Raw genomic sequence first — 19,286 nt, forward strand, 5'->3', positions numbered from 1 at the left:
TTCTGGAAAATAACATTGGCATTATTTGAGATGGCAGACTGAGTGCCTGCTTTCCGATTTATTTGGATGAGTAGTTGAGCAAAAGGAAGGAAGGAATTGTTGATTAGACAGACAACTTCATTTGGGAACCACAAACTTTGACGAATAATATCTTGCATGTAATTTGATCCACATATATCTTGGGTATCTTGATCCATATGTATTCCTTAAAAAGTTTGTATCTTTTGCAGTAAAATCTTGTTGAGAGTCATGTTATTGGGGAGTGAACCGAGATGAATATGTGGAAATATTATTTAATGGCATTTTGTACCAGAAATCTTAAGACCTATGGCAGATTTAAAATTCTAACTCTTGTTATGAATTTTGAAAGACTGTGAAATTATCAAATGCACATGAATCAGGGAACACCACCTAAATTATTGTATAACGCATACAGAATTTCGTAGATCGATCAATAAGAAAAATAAAAGTTTTTTTTTTTTTTTTTAAAGGCTCACAATATTTGTTTAAGGTTAGTTGAAAAAGAAAAGAATCTGGTCACAGAATGGCAAACATTTACCAAGGAATAACCTAAGTAGAAGGTTATCTCTAAGTAAAAGGTTATATCTAAGTAAATCTCAGAAATATGGGAATTATAAAAGACATGAAAAAGTATAACATGTCTATGTAGGAAAGATTAAATAATACTAAGATGTTAATTCTTCTCAAATTAAAAGCTACGAAGCCAACCAAAATTTAACTGCAAATTGGATATTATTTCAGAACTCAGTAAAATAATTGAAAATTTACTTCAAAATAAATAGAACGAATGCTATCTAAAGAAAGTTTGAAAAAGAAGGATTTAGGGGAAGTTAGAGACATGGAATTTGACCTCCCAGACACTTAAAATGTAACAATTTTTTTGAAATGTGAGATTTCATAATTGTCAAAACCAAGTTGCATGTCCAGAAATACATCATAGTATAAAACTTAGTATTTAATAAAAGGATAATCACAAATAAATTTGAAATAGGATAGATATTTTTAAAATAATGGTATTGAGAAAATTGGTTAGTTAAACAAAATTAAACAAAAAAATTTCACCTCATATGATGCAATAACCTAAATTTCACATGGTTTAAATATTCTAGCTAACAAATTATGACTAACATAAGAATATAGAGGATATTGTATGTTTATATAAACAACAATGCTTTAAGCATAAAAATAAGATACAAAGGAAAACATGAATAGGTACAATTAAATATGTAAAAAAATCCATCTGTGTCCATGAAAACTCATCATAAAGAAAACTAAAAGGTTGAAAAGTTGATAGATAAGAACTGGAAAATATTAACTATTATAAACAAAAAAAGAAACATTTTTTATAAAATTAGTAACAAACTAAGACCCTTATAAAGGTGAAGAAAGAGGCCATTTACTTCTTACACTATAAAAAGAGAATATATCCAATAAAAATATAAAATTTTTCAGTGAACTTGATAAACATGGACATTTTAACATTTATTTTAATCTTTATACTTAAAAAAATGTTTATACTAATGAGCTTGAACGGATTACATCAGTGATAATGATGATGAAGAATTGACACAAATCGACATCATTGGAATAATGACTACCGTGGAGCAGGCATTGGACTATGTGATATCTCGTTTAATGCTCAATTTAATTTTGGGTGGTAGATTTTGTTAAATTTATTTCATTAGAAAGCCCTGAGGCATTGAGACATCGATCAGCTTGCCTGACTTCACATTGTAGGCAATAATAATAATGATGATGAATAACTTTGATATCTTAGATGTATTACAGGTTTACTAACTACTTGGTAACTGCTTTACATATATTGTTTCCATTATTCAACCAATGTTACTGGCGGATATTATTATTTTTATCCTCACTTTGTTAATGAGAAACTGAAGATGAGAGAAGTATTTGTCCCATGGTTTTTGTAACATGATGGGTAAGTGGCAGCATTAGGATTTAAACCCAGGAATGTCTTAGTCTAAAGCCTGTGAACTCTCAGCTCTGCAGTACTCTCTCCATTTCTCCACCCAACTACTGATGATTCCACATTGAAATTTCTTATCTACCTGTAGCTCACATGCCTAAAACTGCATTTCTCATCTACCTTCCTTGGGTGATCTTGGTGAAAGGCATAGTTATCTAACCGTCATAGTTATTTAACCATTGCTCAAGTCAGAAAGCTCTCCTTCCTCCCTCGTCTTGGCTTCCATCCTCTGCCGCTGCTCCAATCAACCATCTTTACTTTTAGATTTACCTCTTAAATATTCACTCCCCTCTTCCTATCGTGACTACCTGTGCTTGGTTTAGGTCATAATAATTTCTTGTTCAGGCTAAAAAGATCGACCCTAACTAGCTTCTGTAACTCTTAACTTTCCAGGGAGCTCTTCCTCCAGCCCATTCTCTACACTGCTGGTAAGATGATTCTTTTCGTTCCTACGATTTTATAGTATACTTTTACAATTATAAAAATAATAAAAGATATATTTAGAAATTTTGAAAAAAGAAGTCATTTTTATTCTCTGCGATCCTGTCCAGTTACCACCGCTAACGCTTCGACGCGCTGCGTAGGTCTGTGCATCGCTGGTGTGCTCATCTCTCCATTCCCCGTCCGGCAAGTGCGCAGCGAAACTTGCTCTTTAATTCCTGTCCAGATCCTCAGACCGTAACCTTTATTTTTAATTAACAGAGAAACTTTACATCTACTATCTTTACCTTCTGGTTTTCCTTTCCACTCCTCTTCGTCCTTGCTATTGTTGCAGGGAAAAAAATGTCCCCCCTTCTGTTCAGTGCAAATTATTTCCTTGTTCTAAATCTAATTTTCTCTCCTATTCTTTCAAACCTAGTTCCTTCAGTAATCACTTCCAACTATTTTTGGTATATAAACATGGTTAATCATTATACTGAAATTAAATAACACGTGTAACAATGCTGACTGGCATAGGTAAGTGTTCCCTAATACAGGTTGCATGAAACAGAAAGATAAAAATTTGTTTGAATGTTATGATCTCAAATACACATATACACATTAAAACAAACAACAAAGACTACCCTTTTGTACTTTGGTTGAAATGGAACCTTTGAGATTGGCTTCTCAAAATCAATAGGGATGATGTGATTCTAGAATGGCCAAAGCCAAGTGTAATTCCTTAACTACCAGAGAGAGGTGCAGGCCATCACCATAACTGTATAAGGGGTAAATAGATATCAGAATGTCGTGATGCCCAGAAATTTTGAGAAGTCGCTAATCGTCCTTAGAAATGAAATAAATGGGTAGCCTACTTTATACAGAAAAAAATTCTCTATACCTGGTGGCTGACTTGAGTCATCACAGTGGGGAGTTTCAGTCTCTTACCTATTTGCTAGGCTTGAATTGGTACACAGACCTGTAACCCCTTGATTGAAGGGGATTCTAATTCCTCTTGAGAAAGAATTGTGCACCACTGCCATAAGTATATGTTGTAAGACTTCCTCTGAGTCTTTCCTAAAATAGACCTGTAGCCATTTATTATGATGACACGCACTTAGGAAAGGAAAAGTACCAGACCTTTTATTGATATCCAGTCACCAGCTCTGAGGTGACCTTAATTTCTGGGGACCCAAAATGCCACTATGGCCATCAATCGAAATAGGTTTTCATAGAGGTCAAAGGATAAATGGAATTTTAACCTATGTCTATTTAACAGACAATTCAGAAGATCTATAGACCGAGGCTTCTGAATGTGTAATTGAAATATGCATAATCAGCAATAGGCAAAATCTTCACATTGACTCTCAGACCTGTGAAAGGAGGGTCATAATCATATGAAAGGCTGCGTGGAAGCCTCTAGAGCTTTCCTTCATACTAGGGTAATAATCCAAAAACAATACTATGTTCCTTTTGGAACTGCAGAGATGAGTACCATGTTAAAGATTTGAAAGATGTAGGGTGGTGAACTCTACCAAATTCCCACTTATCCTGTTTTGTTTGTGCAGAAGCATGTTGAAAAAATGATCATGGATTATCATAATCTGAATCATATCAACACAACTGCTGGTATCTGATATATAGTTATTTTTCTGGAAACTATTTTTTTCCATTTCAATTTGTAAGGACCCCCAGAAACAGTTTGCTTTCTCCTGATAAGGATGGTAGCATGTCTTTAGCACCTTGATCTCTGTTGTAATTTATTTTAGACAGATCTGGATCACGTGATGCTGAATTTCATACTGCTCCACTAAATTGATGACATCATGATAATTTTTTTCTGATGAGCCAGAATCTGGAAGTTACTTTATATATCTTAGTGAAACACAGGTAGGCCAGAGGGTGGGAGATAAACTCCACAGAATTCAGGGACATCCTCTTGGCAAAGTTCCTGGGGGAGTTTATTGATCTGTACATGTCAGAATATCTTTACAGTGAAAAATAAGGAAAAGGATCTTATACATCTACCACTAAAAACAGGCATAATTCTCGGTGGGCCTCTTTTGACGTTGAAACAACATATACTATATGGAAATATGATGTTCTGACTCACTTTGTGAGTAATCCACACAGTTGACAGTTTGGAGCAGAATCACAGAGGGAAACAAAAGATTGTGCAACATGTCAAGGCTGCGTTATAATCTATCCTTTCCCTTTCACTTGGGCCTATGACCCACCAGATCCAATGATATTCAAAGTGCCTAAGGCAAACAGAAATGCTATATGGGGTTCTGACAAGCCTTGGTAGGACAATTACAACACACTCCATGGGGAAAAACCATATCCTCACCTGCACATAACTGGTTCACTTTTGAGAAACAGCTCATGACTGGCTCTCAGACTTGTTAAAGACTGAATGCCGAATGATGGGACACCAAATGACTGCGTGATCTGAGCTGACCATCACGAGCTGGTAGTTATTTGACCCATTAAGCCATGCATCTGGCATGCATAACTAACTAATCACCGAGCAAAAGCAGGTCTATAAACTAGAAGTAACTTGTATAAAGAGGTGTTCCAGAGCTCTTACTGGCTCTTACCTAGACACATGTCTGCAGATGGTTTTACATAATATATTAACTCCAGCTAGAAGTAGACTACTGCAGCATCGAAGCCTCGAAAAAATAGTGTCCTAGAATAATGGCAGTAAAGGAAGATCTTACCAGTTAGCAGTCCTTGAGAAGTTTTGTTGTTCACTGACCTTGACTGAAAAATTGCCAAAGGTGTAAACGTACGCTAATTCATGAACAGTAACTCATAGTTTGCCTGGATAATCAGGGACTTGGAAGAATTGCAATGAAAGATTGGTGACAAGTTCCAGGGTAAAGATATGTGGACAACTCTCTTAGAATGGCATTTAATTTGAAACTCTCTATATTCCATCTGAAAGCTCAGATGGAATCTGTAAATAGGGTGGTGGTAGGTTAATTATATTGGACTTTTCTATTACAGGGCATAAAATGAGTTTTTCCTCACTGGAATATACATGTATCTGATTTTTCTTTTCTTTCTATAATGATTCTGCCAGCCCTATCACCCTTATACTTATAAAATACCTTAACCATTATCAAGGAATTCTGCAGATATTAAAACAAAGAATTTCTTTTATAGCAAAGGAAGTGTGGCAATGGTAGAATGACTAACCATACTGATTTGCCTGAGACTAAGTGGTTTCTGATGATAGGAGACTTTTGGTGTAAAAACCAGAATGGGCCTGAGCAGACTGGGACAGTTGGTCATCCTCGATGGACACATTCCAATGGAATTAACTGGGCCTACCTGTATTGCAAGGCCCAGAAGTAAAGGGACTTCAAATGCCCTGCTTAAACAGGAAAATGTCTTACTGAAGCCTCATTTGTGATGAACTTGGCTGACAATACCCAGAAGGCTGGGGTCCTATATTAGAGGATGCAGTACATGTAGTGAATCAACAAAATATGTATGAACTGCTTCTCACATAGTTAGAATAGATGGGTCCTGAAATGAAGGTATTTTAGTGGAAGTGGCTCCTTTCATTTTTACCTGCCTGTTAATTTTTTACTTCTCCATCTCTACAACTTTGGGCCATGTTAATTTGAAGATATTGGTTTCTAAGTGAGAATTGTTTTAACTGGAAGACATGACGATGATTTTATTCAGGTAGAAATTACGATTATATCTGACCACTCTGCACTTTTTATGTCACAGATCTAGCACGCAAAGAAGGGAGTTACTCTTCTGACTGGGATAATCGATCCTGATCGCCAAGAAAAATTGTATTGCTGTCACATATTGGGGGTAGAGGGCATGTTTAAGATACAGAGGATTCTATGTGGTGCTTCATAGTACCTTGTATTCAATAATAAAATTTAATGGAGAACTAAACTACCAAAACAAGACAAAAAAAGCAGATCCACCAAAGATTCTTACCCTTTAAGAAGAAAAGTTTACATCATCTCATTAGCTTAACTGGCTGAACATTAAGACAAAGAAAACATATTCCTTTTTATTTCTCTTTGCTGTTTTAGATAAGATTATTATTGGTTAAATTTCAATTTATTCTTTAGACTACAAAATATTTAGATGGAATTTTGTCTGATTTAGGGGAACAATTATCATTGCCCAGAACTGTGACTTCTCAAAGATGGCTATGGCGATAGCTGGGACCTCATGTCCTTCTTCATTTCTTCCTCCTCGTCCCTCTTCCTCCCCTTCTCCCTCTCTCCCTCCCTCTCTCCCTCCCTCTTTTCCTTCCTTCCTTCCTTCCTTCCCTCCCTCCCTCCCTCCTTCCTTTTTCTTTCATCAGTTAAGTATTTCTCTTTCAAATTTCTGTTCTTTGTATGATGTGTATAGACTACCTAGAAGCTCATAGGAAAGAGTAGGTATGGGGGGCATTCTCAAACTTATTTCTAGTATGTCTCCTCTTATTGGTGAGAAAATGAGAGTGTTTGTTTTTCTCATATAGAAGTTCAAATATATGTAGCAGGATATATATGGATATTGAGAAGCCAAAAACTGTGAACTAAACTGCTTAGTAAGCTAGTATCTCTCAGATCCAAGTACACTCTCTATGCTGTGCTGGGCTTTAACACTGTAAATTAATATATATGTATAATATTAATTAATATATATATTAATTTAAAAAGCCAGCTGGCTTTTAAAAAATATATAAATTAATATATATTAATATACATTATATTTATATATTTCCAGCTGGCTTTTAGATATATTTTGCCAATAAGGATATTAAAGTAAGGTTGGAAGGCAGAAGGGAAGAGGGAATTCTTCTCTTTGCTTGCTATTTCAGTCAGGACTTCCCCTCAGTGACACTTTGCACTAGCAGCAATTGGTTCTAGCTTCCAGCTTCATCTAGTACCTTTAGTAGCAGCCTCATAGGCCCCTTAGAGGTACTGGGAGGCATCTGCTGCCCTGAGTTCTGAGCACCAGCTCCACTGGGCACCCTTTCAAGATTCTAGATTCAGATAAGCCTAAGTGACTCCCATTTTTTCCTCAGCATAAGAGGGAGGAAAAAACCCACCAGCTTCTTGAAGCCATTATCTGGATTACTTCATTGTCTTCTTTTTTCTTGTTAAGTCCTCCAATATTTGTGTAACTAATTTCTTATATTAAATTCCTTAAGCTGAAATATCTAATGAGGTTTCTGCTTTTCTAGCTGGTCTCTGACCAATATGAAGGTGATGAAATAAATCATGAGGGCTGAAGAAAGTGTCAGTAAAAGTGAACTATGTAGGTATTTTTGAGGAAAGAAAACATAAGATGTGGCCAGAGTATAAATAGTATCTAGATCTAGCAGAGCTTCAAAGGCTCCATAAAGCCTTTGGCTTTTGTCATGAGTAAGCTGGGGAGCCATTAGAATATTATATATATCATTTGTGTAGCCTCTTAAAATTAAAATATGTAGCCATCCTTATTTTTTTTAAACACCATTTCTTGAACTTCTCTGCCCTTTTTCAAAGTCTTTTCCTTCTTATTTCTAACTTTCCTCTCTTGTCTCCAATCTTTCCCCCATCGCAAGCTTATTAAAGTAAGTACTTTTTTTTTTTTTTTTTTTTTTTTTTTTTGTAGCTACAGCTACTGTCTACAACTTATTACTGCTCTGTCATTTCTCAGCAGGATCTAAAGAAACTTCTGAGTATATCATAAAACTCTGAAAATTGTGTTTTTTTTTTTTGTTCTGAATAGAGACTTGCTGAGATAGTAGATCTAAAATGAACTACTTTCAGATTCTTAGCGCTATTGCTAAAGTTTTCGAGTTATGTTTTATTCCAAGCTAGGTACGAATAGACTAGTTTTGGAAAATTTACGTAGAATTATTCTGGCTTAGTGATTGGAACAAGATCATATAAAATTATCTAGTATTCTAGATCTTTTCTTTAATTAAGGCTAAAAAACCCCATGAACCTACCTACCCACCAAACAAACAAAAAACAGACAGTGACAATTATAACTCTGTATTATCTTTCCTCCTTAACTTCCTGTACTATGATGGAATCTTAAAAACTGAATGAGTCTGAACTTCTATCCTGATGACAGGATATAGGTCCTGAGGTTTCACAGTGGTTCTATCCCATCAGAGTTCTTGTTAGGCCTTGTAAATCTAACTACAAAATGCATTGTATCAAGTTTAATAATTAAGTCAAAAGCAAATCTTATTTGGATTATTTTTATAATTTTTTTTTTACAAAATTTCACAAGAATTTTCCAAATAATGGGAAATGGCAAAGAAAAGCAGGCATCCACAATCTCATTGATTTATTAAATATGTGCTCTATTTCTTCCCAGAATGTATTTAATAATGTTTCACATATAATCATGTATTCTGCATTAAAAAATCACTTAGCATAATATTTCTACCTCAAACATTTTTTGGAATAAAGTGGAGCATAAAAATATATTAAGAATTGTTCATATTTTAGTAGTTAAATAATATGTCATAATTTGTTAACAATTCTCTCACTGTTGACATTTAAATTATTTTCTATTCTTATTAATATACATAATGGTGTGACTAACATTTTTATGTACACGCTTTTGTTCAAAATTAAAATAGAGTCCAACAAATTGGGTTACTAGGTCAAAAAAATATAAAAAAGTTAATAGCATATGATATGCTTTGTAAGATTTCTTCCTTAAAGGCCAATTAACACTGAAGTCAGCAACATGAGATTACCAATTTAACTTCTTCCTTGACAGTTCCTTGTATAAAAACAAAATTTATTTGTACTGATTTGTTAGGTAAAAAGTTCTACAGTTTACCAGTGTTTTAATTTAAATTCGTTTGTTGGTGAGGCTGAACATTTGATATAATTATTACTAGATTATTTTCTAGTTTGCAAATAATTTCCCTTTCTTTAAATTTGGCAGCTCTTGAATGGGGCTAGAATAGTAGACAGTAGCTGTGTGATTTCAACCAAATGACTTTTTGCAGACTAATTTAGATGAAAGAGACTCAAGAATTACTACAAATTGTTTCTTAAAACAGCAGAGTGGCCAGGTTTTTCTTTGAGAACACAGGAAACTTGGGTCAAAAGTCTTAAATTGCAATGACACAGAATGGCATCTGAGAGATAAGAGCTTTATTATTAAAAAAAGAAATGTTCTTTGTGATTTAAATACTTTTAACCTCATTTTCTATATGTTTTGTAATTTTCCTTGGTTTATCAAGTTTTAAACTGTATGCCAGTGGGATTTCTTTCTCCTTTGATAGACTCACTAATGCTTGTTTATGGAAAGTTTATCTCTCGTGGAAATGATTTCACCAAATGAATGTTGATATAGATGCTAAAAAATTATTTTTAATGAAGACAACCTGATATTTGATCATTGCTTGACATCTCAGTTAAGTTCACAGAAGCAGGGGTTATTACAGATAGAACAGGGACCTTCTATAGCACATAAGAAACATTATTTTGTAACACCTCTAGGTTTCCACCCACCCCAGCCCGCCAATCACTTCTGTATTTCAAACACCTAGAACAGTGCTTGGCATATAATAGGCTCTTGATAAATAGATGTTGAATTGGATGAATCAAGATAAGCTTCCATTATTTTTATCCCTAGGTGTCAAGAACTTTCCTATCATTTGCTTCATTATTCTACTTTGATGATGTGCTCTTATCAGGCTATAATATTCTAATATCATCATCATCACCATCATCATCATCATCATCATCATCATCATCATCATCATCATCAAAGTTCTACAGTATACCAGTGTTCTAACAGTATTTCATGCATTTTATAATTTAATTTTCACAATAACATTATAATGTATAATTATTATCCCTACAAATACCTAAATTCTACTAGAGTAAGCATTTGATCTCCTTGTTTACTGTTGTATCCGCATGTTTAGAATATTGTGTGGCACATTGTAGACATACAATAAATATTAGTAGAATGAATGAATGAATGTTTTTTTCACTGACGAGAAAACTGATGTTTATTACCCATCAACCAATCCCAGACAGCTTCAAGGCAGAATACAAGATCTTTAAACATTTGTCAAGAAGCTCTATCTTTGTGTATATTTTCAACCTAACTTTATCTTAAACTAAGGATATAATCTATCAGGAGTTTTGGCTTAATTAGGAAAATGTTTACTGTTTATAACCTTGATCATCTTTGATATAGTGTGGCTTCAATTATATTAATAGCTCTTTTGATTTGTTGTGAATATCATTGTTGGATTTAGATATGCAAAATGAACTTAGAGCTAAGTTTAAGAGTAGTAATTTTTTACCTGATGTGCTTAGGGAAATGTGGATTTCTTAAACTAGAAGATCTTGTGGAATGTGAGATATAGTAGAAACTGAAAAAGTTTAGGGGTGCAATGAAGGGCTCAAAGACTTAGAACCATGGGTATTTAATATTCAGTTGAAAGTTACTTTTATTTTCTATAATTAAATCCTTATTAGTCCCCATAGATATGTCTACAGTATATTCTGAAAACCAGAGGAAGGGCATGGGAGTTACATTAAGTTGTTATATAGTGTAAAGAAATAATCCATGACCCAAATTAATTTAGTACAAAAACAAAAACAAAAAACTTGGAGATGGAGAAAAATTCTTCAGAAAAATCTGAAAATTTCTGGCTGTGGGAGGAGATTAGGACTTTCAAAGAGTGTGGAATGTGGTTTGAATCAGTGGTTAAAGTGATAAAATAAGGAGACCATTAGACTTAGGCGGCTCTAATGCCTTAGTTTACAGTAAGCAAACCAAAACCTTAGCTATAGGCAATGCACTCAAATTCAAGGAAATGAAACTTACAAATCACCAATCACAGCCAACTAGGCTTTCCCAAATAAGGCAACTTCTTAAGCTATAGCCAATCAAATAAATTCATTGTTTTGCATCCATGTCCTCCTATAAAAAACCTCTCTTCTTGTTCATGTTGAGAACAACTGCTTGGAAGGCACCCTGATGATTGGCATGTGTCTTCAGTTTCTTGCCCTTTATCCTTTGGCCTTACCCTTCTTCTTGCCTAAAGTGTGATTGGAATGCCTGTAAGTGTAGCTATCATTTTGTAATATGAAGAGAAAAGCCATTCAATAAAGATGGGGGAACAGGAAAGTTGAAAGATACGGAATCTTTGATAATCTTTGGCTGCTCATTAGTCCTGAACTTTATCACATCCAAATTTTATGTAACATGAAGAAAATAAACTCTTATTTTGTTTAAGCCAATGTTGATTGGACTTCCTGTTATTTAGGTTTAACACAATTCCAAATGATACTTTGAGTAATAGAGAATAATAGAGAAATAGAGGAGTAATAATGTGTGTGTGTGGGCGGGGGGGGGGGGAGGAGAACAGAGAGGAAGAATTTAAATCGAGAGTCATTTCTAAATAGCACTGAAAGTGATTTATTTCATAGGGGGAAGTGAATTTGAGTGACAGAGAACCTGATTAGGAGATTTAGGAGAGGTGTCATTCACCCTATAAGAGACATAGCAGATTGCTCTCACATGACATATGACCTTAACCAGGTCTAATCTTCCTCTTCAGTGTTTTAAAAGGTTGCTTGTCCTGGCATTTGGCCAGACTCAGAGCTTTGTTTAGAAAATGTTTGATCCTGTTCACAGGTACTTTTGTTGTTCAAAAAATATGAGTCTTTTTATGGAAGAAAAATTTATGCTAGGCTACTTATTTTTCACAAAAAGAATATTAAACCTGCCACTTCACTCTTTGATATCTAAAGTGGATGAATTTTTCTATTATCAGTAATACATAATCTTGACACCTTGGACATGTACCAGGGAGCTGAAGCATAATTGATTGTTATTTAGCATCTGCCAAAAATGTGGTTGAGGCAATGGGTATTTAAGAGAAGCAGTCTATGAAACACATTAACCTTCCATTCTCCAAGGCACTCTAAAAATTCACTACTGATGTCAAGTTAAATAATCTGAAAAAGTGTACTGGGAATATATATAAGCTTAGACCCTAGAATAAAGTTTAATTTTATCCTATTAGCTCTTTTCAAGAATTGATAAGGATCAACAAAAACAACAATCCCAAGATTTACTGAGTTCTGTGATAGGTATTTGATATAACCATTTTACGCAGTAATGTCTTAGATTCCATATTATAATTTCCTATTACTAGATGAGGAAACTGAGTCTCTTGAGATTAAATAATTTCCCCAAGGCCATGTAACTAGTAACTGTGAGAGGCAGTATTCAAACCCAGTTCTGGGATTTGAGATCTTCTGTTTTTTTCTGTTGTTGTTGTTTTTGTTTGTTTGTTTTGTTTGTTTTGTTTTAATTTTATCATACTGTGGTCAAGAGAATACTGGCCACCCAAAGATGTCAACATTCTCAACCCCAGCACCGTGAATATGTGTGTTTGCATGATTAAATTAAGGATATTGAGGTGAATAAAATATCCTGGATTATTTGGTAGGCCCAATCTAGTCACATGGGTCTTTAAAAGAGGATAAATCTGTCCTGACTGTGGAGAGAGGGAAATGTGACTATGGAAGAGTGGTCAGGCAAATACAACATTGTTGGCTTTGAAGTCAAGGGAAGAGATACATGAGTCAAAGGATGTCCATCGCCTTTAGAAGTTGTAAAGGGAAGGAAAGGGACTCCTTTAGAGTCCCTATAAGGCACATATCTCTGCTGATACCTTGATTTTAGCCCAGAGAGACCCAGGTCAGCTTTCTAACCTATGGAACTGAAAGATAATACATTTGTATTGTTTTAAGCCACTAAATTTGTGGTGATTAATTATGGCAGCAATAGAAAACTGATGTACATGCTGACTTTCAATACAGTTGATAGATTTCTCCTTGCTTTTAGTTCTGAGAAAAGTCTATATTCACTCAAATTGGCATGACATTTATTCAAAGAACAACGATGTTTTCTTTTTGCCTTGGCTGACCAGAAGGCCAGAACCTATTTTACAGTTTAATTATAGTTATGATATAGGTAAAAAATATTTTCTCATTTTTTATGTGGTTTCTGATCTCTTCCTACATCTTTTTTGCATTTTTCTGTCTATATTAACACATGTGTTTTTATATGAATATGTTAGAGAGAGAGAGAAAATAAGACAGATGTAGCGGGGGTAGGAGAGAGAAAGGGGATTCACTTAAGTCGTCTTATGAAAGAGGAGAGGTGATTTTTATACTGAGGTGTCTCAGTGGTATCATGGGACATATTTAACTGATTGCTTTTAAAACTAGAGGAAAAAACAAGTTTCCTAAAGTTTTGTCCAACTTTATAAATGCTTATTTTGGAAAGATATTACCCTATCATTGGTATTTATTGCTCATATGTACTTATCAAATCTGTTTATTTTTAGTACTTGGAAACTTCATTTCAGAAATGCAGCCCCCCTTTTTATAAGGGCTTCTATACAATTAAACCTGAATAGTGGAATTGTGATGATACTGCTTTCAATTCTAGTGGGGAGACTGATGACAATATAAGAAAGTTAAATCCACTGAAGACAAAGATTTCTAACACAAATGAAATTTGGTTTGCACCTTGCTGGGTGTAAGAAGTTAGGCCAACCACACTGTCAGCCAGGAGCCGAATCATTAACCAGAGCTCTGTTCCTGCAGGACTGGGAGCGACTTAGGGAGTCATGATTTCACAAAAAGAAAAATAGCCTTCTGCCACCTCTATTGCAATATTTGTGTTACTAAGCAACAAAATTCTCCTATTTAGCAAAGCCCTAATGAGGCTGGTGGTACAGTCTTAGAATAACGCTTAATACGTCATTATTCTCACCATTGCAGCCTCATTGCACATGCGGTGACTGATTAGGGATAACGAGAAGGAGAGGGAGTGCTGTTTGGTGCACCTGCATGTAAAAGACCAAATAAAGTATTGATTTGGGCGAATCTAATGATGGTCATTTAGCGTGTTTATCTACTCACAGCATTCATTTGAGCTGACAAAGAACGCAGCACAACCCACTGTTAAATGTGTTCTAGAATTGTAAAGCCATAATGATTCTGTTCTGCCAGGTCACAAAGACACAAATATCATGACTCTGGATGTTACCAACTCTACTGACACCTGGTTATGATCTTTCTCTAAGGAAGATTTTGAGGAAAGATGACTAAAATCGCCTCATGGTTTTCTATATATCTTTTGAAACTTATAAAAACCTCCTTTGTGCTTTAAGATCTCTATTACTTCTGCAGAAATCGAATTTTAATATGTAGGAAAGTTTGTTTCTTCTTTCCTGGTTTCCATGCTGAGAAATTACTTCAAAGGATACGAGTACTTTTGCAGATATTCTCTTCTTTTTTTTAAGTTTCCTCCCCATTCCCTTTTCTTTACCCTTGCCCTCACTTCCAAGTACGTGGCTTCTAAGGGTTATCATTGTGAAGCAGATGTTAAAGGGACATGTGCCAAGAGTCAAATCCACATTCATCTTGGGTCAAATCTTTTGAACAAATTATTATGGACTAATAAGTGATTTTTATGCCACAGAATTTTAAGTTCATAAAGCAATTTAGAAGTATCCTTCTATTTTTCAAGCTTTTTATCCATCTCTATTACTGGATGCATTTTTATGCCTGAACATAGAGACATAAAGAAGGAGAAATATTTAATACTTCCTTCTGCCATTTCTATGACATACAACATTTAGAGAGCATAGCACTAGACAATTCTAATTCTATTAGATTTAAAATAAAATTAAAATAGAAAAAAATGAAAAACATAGCTTCTTTAGAGATGAAAGGTAGAGTACATGGAGGTAATATTCTCATTGAGAATGGCTAGCAGTGAGAGGTAAAATCCTTTTCCAGTACCAATAAAGAGAAACACACTGAATCAGGCCATTAAGATCCTCCATGACTATCTGTACCCTCAATTAATTGGATAAAAAAATTAATGTGGTCAGCCATATTTATTTTTCTTTATATTAATTTCATGGAAGTTTCCATTTCACAATTATTTTTATTTTCCAGAAGGAAACATAGATTTTTTTCTTTGTGTGGATTTAGCAAACTGCTCTCACCAAACCACTCCCTGCCCCCACCACTTCCCGGGTCAAGTATGCTATTCCAATTGTCCACCTACATGAGAAGCTGTGAAATCCTCATAACAATTTGTTCTGGTAGCCGTAAGGAAAGAAGAAAAGAAAGAAAGTTTTTTGTTGTTGTTGTTTGTTTGTTTGTTTGTTTTTTAAATGTGTGCTCGCTGTTGGCCTAGGTGCATTTATGTGCCTTGTTTCAATTACCTTCCACTTACAAAAGTGTCATTTTCTCCACTTTACAAATGAGAACACTGAAGGTCAAAGGAATATTGTAGGTGGTTCTAGATAACTCAGCTAAAGAGCAGGGTACAGACTGAAACTCAAGCTTTCTGGCTTTAAAAAGTGTTTCTACTATGCCTGCATTTTGTTGAATTCTTGCTTGTGTCTGAGTTTTAGGCATTCAGACAAATCTTCATTTCGAATATGTCTCCTTTTTATGAAAGCAGAGAGGGCTAATTTGATTACTAATTTCTCTTCTAAATTATGCTCAACTGTATTTTAAACATATATATTATTAAGCAATCATCCAAAAATTAAACCACAAGGGCAACTCTTGTTGATTCCTTTCAAAGAAGAGAATTCTGGCCATCTGTCCATTAAGATGTTATATTTTAAACTTAATACAAATTGAAGAGTGTTCTCACTGAATTGCTAATTTTGGAACACTGCATATGTGATTGCCTTAATTGTGTAGAATTTCATCTTTTAAAGATTCTCTTATTCCTAAAACTTAGAATCTACAGCAATAATAAAAAGACAATGTTCCTTAAAATGATCATCTGATGCCTAAATCCTGATGACTCTGATTCTGATGCATCACAAGGTAATACTCAGGGTATACCTGGCATGCTGACTTCGAAAACAAATATGGGGATTTCTGGTCAAGATAATGGAGTAGATAAATGCTGTGCTTGCCTCCTCTCACAACCACACCAAAATTACAACTAAACTACAAAACAACTATCATTGAGAATTGCCTGAAGTCTAGCTAAACAAGTCCTACAACTAAGTACATACAGAAGATATCACCTCATGACTGGAAGGAGGAGTGAAGATGCAGATCAGTCTGGTCCCACACTCATGTGTGGTGCTTAAAAATCGGGAGGAATATATTGGCTGCAGGAGTCCACCACAAAGGAGCGAGGGGACCCAGACCCACTCTGACCCCTCTCCCCCCACCCCAAGTCCAGGGTTCCAGAACTGGGGAGACAAGTCCCCAGAACTTCTAGCTGTGAAAACCAGCAGAGATTGTGACTGAGTGAGATGGAAGACTCCCAGAGTCCCACGCATTCCTGTTAAAGGGCCCACACATGTATTTACTCGCTGATGGAGTCACTTGCTCTGAGCTCCAGCTCTGTGGCAGCAGCTTGAAAGGTTCTAGGGTCAGTGGGGAGGAACTGAGTTGTCTGGCTTCAGGGTAAGTGCTGGAGGGTCAGCTTATTCCGAGACAGAAGTGCCGTCAGAATCCCTCGTTCCTTTGTTGAGCCCTCCCCCTTCCCAGCGTGCAGATACATGCAGGCGGCCACCATCTCTGAGTCTCCATCAACCTGTTAACACTGGTTGCTCCACCCATGTGATTCCTTGAGACTCCACCCCACCCAACTTGTGGACCACCCAAGCTACCTCCAGTGGCTTTTCTTTACAAACGGCCTGTTTCAGCTCATGCTGCAGACTTTCCTAAAATTTCTCAAAGGTTCACAAACTCCAAAGAAGCAGCGTCTAGCCTCAGCATGCCCTGCACCTTTTGCGGAGCAGTCCCAAGCCTGGCACTAGCGGCAGCCGGCCTTGGGTTGCAGTTTGGCCGGTCAAGGCACCTCTAAACCCAGCATGGGTGGTGGCCAACTACAGATTGCTTGTAAACCAAGTAGCCCCAGGATGAACACAGGCTGCACTGAACTTGATCTGTGGCGGGGTCTCTCCCAGGAGGCCCCCAGGGGCCAGCGCACACAGTGTCTGACTTCCAACTCAGGTAGGGCACCACCTGGGGCCACATCTGAGGATGACACACCCAAAAAGCAGACTGGCAGGCACCAGAGCCCTGCTAAAGTGAATCCGTAGGGTCAGGGCCTGCACAACAGCTCTTCCACTGTAGTCAGCAGCCAGTCCGCCCAACCAACCAGTTTGAGGGTCAGTCCCTCCCATTGACGTGCAACAGCCACCAGGGCTCAACGACAACAGAAGGGCACACACACAGCCCATACAAGGGACACACCTGGAGCACCTGGCTCGGGTGGAGACTGCACCACTGGGCCCCACAGGACACCTACTGCATAAAGCTACTCAACTAAGACTAGGAGACATAGCAGCCTTACCTAATTCATAGACACAAATGCAGAGAGGCAGCCATGGGGAGACGAAGAAACATGTTCCGAATGAAAGAAGAGAGCAAAGCTTCAGAAAAAGAACTAAACGAAATGAAGACAATCTACCACATACAGAGGGGAAGGGATTAAAAAGTACAAACTGATAGTTATAAACTATTCATGAAGATGGAGAGTATAGCATAAGGAATATAGTCAATAATATTATAATAACTATGTTTGGTATCAGATGGGTGCTAGATTTATCAGGGAGATCACTCTGTAAGTAGTTTCTCTTTAAGCATCGGCACAACATACCTGCAGTTATTCAACTGCTAATAGGCTTAATCTTTCTTCTCAACTAAAATTTGAACAGATATATATAAAACAAGTTATTCTACCACTTAGTTTTTAGTAGATGTAAACATTCTTAATATTACACGCCAGCAATGTTGCTTACCTTCGTCATCTTGAATTATGGTTGTATAAATCTAAAAGTTTTCATAAGTGAGCAACTGATGACATTCACTTATGATGAAATGGCAAATCAATTGTTGGAACAAAAAATGAACAATATATGTACACACATACAGAGAGATATACCTAGCCTCTGGAGAAGACTATACTGTGATTTATTTGTTTTGAGGCTTTCCTGCATTAGGTATATTCTTGGGGATCCATTAAGACTTTTAGGAAAACGTATTTATTTTTCAAGTCAGCAGGATATCATTTAGGAAATACATAGCTTATGGCATTAGTTCTAAGGCTTCATATATTCATTCAATACATGTGTCCATGTGTGTTAGGCAGTGGTGGTGGTACTTGTTTTAGTAGTAATCTGCTATATCGTTTCATTCAATTGGGATTTCCAAATGTATTTAAATTATAAAAATAAGCATTCCTTTTTCCCTCCTAAGAACCCGTCAATTGGTGCTCATCTGGCATCTTTATTAATTCTATACAACTTTCTAGCAGTATTCATTTTGACCAATATATGCTGGGTTGTAGATAGACTGTCTTTAGCACATTGAACATCTGATGTTTTTTCACTAGGAAATGCCTTTGTTCCAATTTAAAGAGAATAAAATTTGAGTCAGGTGCAGAGCTTTTCTCATGGTGCCATAATTAACTAGAAAATTTAAGTGGTAAGCTCTTTGCTAGAATGGTGCCTATTGGTATAAGTCTGATGTTTGTGGTTATTGGACTATTTCAGGAGATGGTTTAAAATTATAAATTATTTTGGATGAGGCTTTATTTTGGCTACTGCAAATTAAATAATATTGAATTTCTTGTAGTTTAGTAATATATTCTCGTATAATGGGTCATTATCATTTAATGCTGGTAGGATATCATTTGTGCCAAGACTGAAGGATTTAATTACTACAAATAATATATGGAGGCATTCACAGAATTTTACATTTAGTGTCTACTTAAAACCATGACTTTGTAATCTGTTATATTGGCACATATTTATCAGGTGCCTTTTAATACATGAAAATAC

At 35.9% G+C, this 19,286-nt stretch overlaps 1 protein-coding gene across 3 annotated transcripts in view; it reads right to left on the reverse strand.

Annotated features, from left to right (window-relative positions):
• Nucleotides 1–19,286, reverse strand: part of GALNTL6 (polypeptide N-acetylgalactosaminyltransferase like 6) — an 881,484-nt gene that overhangs the window by 208,724 nt on the left and 653,474 nt on the right. The gene's annotated exons all lie outside the window — the stretch shown is intronic.

Source organism: Rousettus aegyptiacus, unplaced genomic scaffold (assembly GCF_014176215.1).
Source record: "Rousettus aegyptiacus isolate mRouAeg1 unplaced genomic scaffold, mRouAeg1.p scaffold_m13_p_16, whole genome shotgun sequence".
NCBI lineage: Eukaryota > Metazoa > Chordata > Mammalia > Chiroptera > Pteropodidae > Rousettus > Rousettus aegyptiacus.